General features: G+C 43.9%; 1 non-coding gene across 1 annotated transcript; it reads right to left on the bottom strand.

The window, feature by feature from the left end:
- Positions 1-242: 242 nt before the first annotated feature.
- On the bottom strand, positions 243-345 carry LOC113456900. The gene has a single exon (XR_003377626.1). It is a non-coding gene; the product is annotated as a U6 spliceosomal RNA (small nuclear RNA).
- Between the last annotated feature and the right edge of the window lie 5958 nt (positions 346-6303).

Raw genomic sequence — 6303 nt, forward strand, 5'->3', positions numbered from 1 at the left:
GCTTTGCCGAGTCTACAAGTTTACACAAATGGAGTTGTGCAGTCTGGGTCTGGTTTCTTCTGCCCTCACGTAACAACTTGGAGATTTGCCACTGATGAGGGCATCAGCACCTCCTTCCTTCTCCTTACTACTGCCCCACACAGGACAAACCTCCTTGAGTCTCATTCACCACTGATGGCCTCTATTTTTTTTTTAGCTTTTAAAAGGAAGATTTATTTGATAAGGTTCACTTAGCGCAATACAAAAATATGGAACGCTTCACGGATTTGCGTGCCATCCTTGCACAGGGGCTATGCTAATCTTCTCTGTATCGCTCCAATTTTAGTATATGTGCTGCCAAAGCAAGAACGGCCTCTACTTTTTTGACAATTATAGATAAAGCCTTTAGAAAAGTTTGTATGAAGATATGTGTTTATTTTTCCAGAATAAATCTGAAGATGTGGAATTGCTGACATATATAATGCATATAGAAAATGCCAAACTGTTGTTCATAGTAGCCACGACCACACTGCATTTCCACCGGGATTGTTGAGTAGTGAATTGGAGCCTATTTCTTAGGAATAGGGAACGTATTGCACATGTTACTCTATTTGTAATGAGATAGGTTCCTTTCAATAATACATTAAGAAATTCCTAGGGCAAGCCTTAGTTCAAAGGAAGGGATGCTGCTGCCTGTTTTCAGGAGGCTAGTTATGTTAGTGACTTTTCTCACTGCTGTGATAAAATACCTAACAAAGCAAGTAAGGAAGAAAGAGTTCGCTTTGGCTCACAGTCTGAGGGTATAGTCCAGCATGGTGGGGAAATCACTGTGGAAAGAGTGGGAGGTAGAATGCCCCCAAAGAAGGAATTGGATCCTAGAGAGGAATGATCAGACCAGGGAGAGACTGAAACACATCAGAGGAAAACCAAATCTCGTATCTTTGTGTTAAGTAAGCATTTGGACATGGTGATGGGATCATCTGGGCTCCAGAGGGCTTGGAGCCCCCCAGCCCTGCTGCCTGCAGCACACACAGCCTCTTCTTCTTGAACCAGCTCCAGCCCATGCATGTCGCTTTCCTTGGTGAATGGTGCTGGCATCTACAACATAGGGAGTCTCTGTTGCAGCTTGGACTTCACCTCTACAACCTCACATGACCTTGCCACACATTGCCCATCCTCAGCAGCTCTCTGGGATGGAAATGCAAGATTCCACGACTCCTTCAATCTTGCATCTTTCATGTCTACCAAATGCCATGTGAACAGTGCTGCCAGCCTGAGATGGCACTTGCCTCCCTTAGATCACAAGCTCGAGAAACATTTCCTTAGGCACCTGCTTTCCAGGAGCGTTTCCTTCAGCATGACCAGTTCATGCTCTCTGCTTTCAAATGAATTTCCCTTTTCACAGGTTGGAAACTTTGATGCCTAGGGCTTGTCTTCCAGGTACTTTCCTATCGTCCCAGTGCAGAGCAGAAGGTTTCTCTTTAACAAATGGAGAGTGGGTTTTGTCGTTGTTGTTGTTGTTGTTTTGTTTTCACATTCCCAACAGCAACTCCAAACTTGTTCTAGCTCTTTTCCGTGACAAAGCGCACATTTGAAATATCTTTTTACTCTACTTGTTGCTCTTTTTCACTGTTAGCCTGGATAAGAAGAGTGAATACCAACCATGCTGCAAACTAAATGCTATCTTGCTGTCAAATATCTTTTCTTTGTTTTGTTTTGTTTGCTTGTTTTTCGAGACAGGGTTTCTCTGCAGTTTTGGGGCCAGTCCTGGAACTAGCTCTTGTAGACCAGGCTGGTCTCGAACTCACAGAGATCTGCCTACATCTGCCTCCTGAATGCTGGGATTAAGGGTGTGCGCCACCACTGCCTGGCCAAATATTTTCTTTCAAACATTTTGTCCATTACTTTAAAAAAATTATTTTTATTTTAAAATTATGTGTGTCTGTGTGCATGTGAACATAGTTGAACGTGCTTGTGAAGAACAGGAGAAGGCATCAGATTTCCCCGGCGCTGGAGTTACAGGCTTTCGTGAGGCACCCGATGTGGGAGCTAGGAACTGCACGTAGTTCCTCCGCAAGAGCACCGTGTTCTCCTAATAGTGGAGCTATCTCACTTGCCCCAAGTACATTGCTCTTAAATTCAGCCTCATCCAAGTTATCAAGACATGGGAAGAATACAGCCAGATTATTTGCCAAGACATAACTCAAATGGCCTCTCGCCCAATTCCCAAAAGAGTCCTTGTTCACTTCTGAAACGTCGTGAGCTGGGCCTCCACAGTCCGCATTTCTCTCAGCATTTTTTTCTTCCAAGCTCCCAACAGCCCACCCAGCTCTGCAAACAACACTCAAGGGCTACTCTAGCCCAGAGTTCCAAACTTTCCCATGTTCCTCCCACAAACCAATTCTAGAGGCCTAAGATCCATGTGGTCATATTTCTTACACCCACATCCCCATTCTCAGTACCAACTTTCTGTATTAATTTTCTCATTGCTGGGATGAGATTTCTGATAAAAATCAACTTAAGAATGTTTATTCCAGCTCCTTCTCTGTTTCTGTTCCAAAAGGGGCAGATCTCCCATGAGTATCAACAAAACATGGTGTATAAAGTTGCAGTAAGAGTAAGCACCTCCCCTTGTACTAAGGCTGGACAAGGCAATCCAGTATGAGGAAGAGGTTCCCCAGAGCCAGCCAAAGCACTGGGTGCAGCCCCTGCTCCCACTGTGAGGAGTCCCACAAGTAGACCAAGCTACACAACTCTTACATATATGTAGAGGGCCTAGGTTGGCCCCATGCAGGCTCCCTGGTTGTTGGTTCAGACTCTGTGAGCCAGGTTAGGTATTTCTGTGGGTTTTCTTGTGATGTCCTTGATCCCTCTGGCTCCTACAATCCTTCTTTCCTCTCTTCGGCAGGTTAATCTCAGTTTCTTCTTTGTGAAAAAGAAGTGAGCGTGCCTGAGAGACTGTTGTGAGAGGGGCTGCCTCAGGGCATCAGCACACGGTACCCAGCAGACACAACAGACAGCATTTCCCTTGTTTTTCAAGTTATCTCATTTTATTAAGATTATCATGGCCTGAGGTGGCCACACAGGCCTTGAATCCTAGCATTCAGGAGGCAGAGGCAAATGTATCTCTGTGGGCTTGAGGCCAGCTCACATAGTGATTTTCAGGACAGCCAGACTACATGAGACCCTGTCTCAACACTGCCCCACAGAGGATTACTATGACTTGCTATTCTCCCTCCTGTGTTTTCTCATACATCGTCCTAAGCAGACATGCAAGGGCTGGACTGAGGTTTATATAGGGATGCTTTCAGGAGGGCTGGTAGGTCTAAAACTCAGTATGCAAACCCAGACTGGCCTGGAACTCATGTTGACTCTCTTCCCTCCTGAGTCTAGGAGTCTCCTGAGGACTAGGATTATAAGTATCCTCTAATGCTAGTCATCAGAGCAAATCATATTTCCTTACTTTGTAAAATAAAACCAAGCGTTTAGACCCAAGCACATTATGGCTAGCATTTATTTTTTGACCCTAGACTCGAGAACTGGCATATGATTTAAGGCACATGAACAAGTTTGTCCACTTTCACCATTCCTACATTCACACTGAAGATCCTTGCCAGTGCGTTAATGCCTGAGCAGGAGACAAAAGACCCAGAGGTTGGAAAGAAAGAAATAAAACTGCCTCTGTTTGTAAAAGACAGAATTATCTACACAGAAAAAGCTTCGGGTCTATAAAAACTTCTGGAAGTAGTGAATGAGTCTTTGTGAAGTTATAAGGTCATACAAAGCCAGACGGTGTGGTCCTTAGTTATAATCAAATAACTCAGGAGACTCAGGCATGCTGCAAGTTCAAAACCAGCCTGGGTTATATATCAAGCTCTAGTCTAGCCTAGGCTATAAGATTCTGTTTTAAAACAAACCAATATGTAATACAAAATCTCTGTAGGCTTTTGCTGTTGTTTATAAATTAACACGGTTACCCTAAAATCAATACAGAAAAAGCAAATAAAAGGAAGTTATCAAAACAGCTTTTAAAAAACAGGGTTAGAGGATTTGTACCCACTGTTTTTAAGACTTAAATCTGGAATACCCAGCACTGTCTAATATTAGCGAAAGATGTTGTATATAGGTCAACAAACAGAAGACCCAGAAGTAGGCTCAATAGGTCAATTGACTTTTTGTTTGTTTGTTTTTCAAGATAGAGTTTCTCTGTGTAATAGTCCTGGCTGTCCTGAAACTCACTTTGTAGACCAGGCTGGCTTCAAACTCACTAAGATCTGCCTGCCTCTGCCTCTTGAGTGCTGGGATTAAAGGCGTGTGCCACCACTGCCCAGTTACAACTGATTTTTTTAAAGAAAAGATTTATTTATTTATTTATTTATTTATCTATTATGTATACAACATTCCTTCCATACATGCTTGCATGTCAGAAGAGGGCACCAGATCTCAATATAGATGACTGTGAGCCACCATGTGGTTGCTGGGAATTGAACTCAGGACCTCTGGAAGAGCAGTCAGTGCTCTTAACTTCTGAGCCATCTCTCCAGCCCTTCAACTGATTTGTGATAAAAGTGTAATAATAATTTAGTGTAGATCAGTCTTGGAGCTAGAAAAAAAATGTCTCAGTGGTTATCTTAGTATTTTATTGTTATGAAGAGACGCCGTGGCCACGGCAACTCTTATAAAAGAAAGTATTTAATTGGGGCTTGCTTACAGTTTCCGAGGGTTAGTCTATGGTTGTTGTGGTAGGGAGCATGGCAGCGTGTAGACAGACATGGTGCTGGAGAAGGATGTAGAGTTCTACGCTAGGATCCACAGGCAGAAAGAAAGCCACTGGGCCTGCATTTGGGCTCAAAGCCAACCCCCAGTGACACATTTCCTCCAACAAGGCCACACCTTAATAGTGCCAGTCCCTGCTAACCAAGTATTTAAATCTATGAGCCTATGGGGGCCATTCTTATTCAAACCACTACATTCCACTCCCTAGCCCCCAAAGGCTTGTAGCCATATCATAACGTGAAAATTGATTCAGTCCAACTTTAAAAGTCCCCATGGTTTATACCAGTCTCAATACTGTTTAAAAGTCCAAAGTTTAAAATCTCTTCTGAGACTCATGACAATCTCTTAACTGTAATCCCCTGTAAAACTCAAAATCGAAAAGCAGATCACATACTTCCAACATATAATGACACAGAGTATATGTTACTATTCCAAAAGGGAGGGAAGGGAGCATAGTGAGGAAATATTGGACCAAATAAGACCTAAAACCAGCTTGGCAAACTCCAAACTCTGCATCTCTGTGTCTGATGTCAAAACGCTCTTCACATCTCCAACTCCTTTCAGGTTTGTTGGCAGCAACACACTCCTCTCTCTTGGGCTGGTTCCGTTCCCTGTTAGCAGCTCTCGTGCAGCAGGTATCCCATGGCTCTGGCATCTCGAACGTTCTGGGGTCTCCCGGGAAATGTAAGCTTCACTTTTAAATATCCACACAACGGCCTTTCTGGGTCTCCATTCAGTGACACCCCTGGAACACTCCTGGCCTCAACAACTATCCTTAGCCAAAGAGGGAGAAGTCACAACTCCTTTCCTGTATCTAAAGCCAGAGCCATATGACTGAAGCTGCCAAGTTCTGCTGCTTGCTGGGACTGGAACATTGTATTCTCGCTCAAATACATTTTCACCAGCTTTCTGTTTTCGGTGGTTTCCTTCACTGCCTAAACTGGCCTGTCCTGGGACTCAATCTGTAGATGAAGCAGGCCTCAAACTCAAAGATGCACCTGCCTCTGTTTCCCAAGTGCTGAGATTAACAGCATGTGCCACCGCAGCAGCCCCTAAGCTTTCCTTTAACTCCTTTTCACAAGTTGGAAACGTGGCCGGGTAGTGTCTCATCCTAAGTTACCACTCCCTTTATTCCACCTAGGATCAGGCCTTCCTTTAAACTTTCTGTCTCCTCGAGAGCGTGGGCTTGGCTTCATTGCACCTCCTGGTGCCCCCTTTCTTTGCAAAGAGTACATTTTGTATTTTTTTTTGCTCAGGCTGCTCTTTTAAATTATAGATTTACGTAAAACCGGCCTCTAATAGCCATGCAACACAGTCACTACTAGGCTGTTTTGAAATTTCCTCTGCCAATATCACAAGAATGGTCTCTAGGCCACTCACTAAATATTCTTCCCCTCTGAAACTTCTTAGTCTGGGCCACTGTAGTTCCAATCCCCTTTAGGACCACTGTATTCCCTGATTCTACTAGGATGGCCCGTTAAATTCTGCTTCAAGTGTCCAGTCACTTTTCCAGTCTGGAGTCCCAAAGTGTTCCGTATATCTCCAGAG

This window comes from Microtus ochrogaster, chromosome 16 (assembly GCF_000317375.1).
Source record: "Microtus ochrogaster isolate Prairie Vole_2 chromosome 16, MicOch1.0, whole genome shotgun sequence".
Lineage (NCBI taxonomy): Eukaryota > Metazoa > Chordata > Mammalia > Rodentia > Cricetidae > Microtus > Microtus ochrogaster.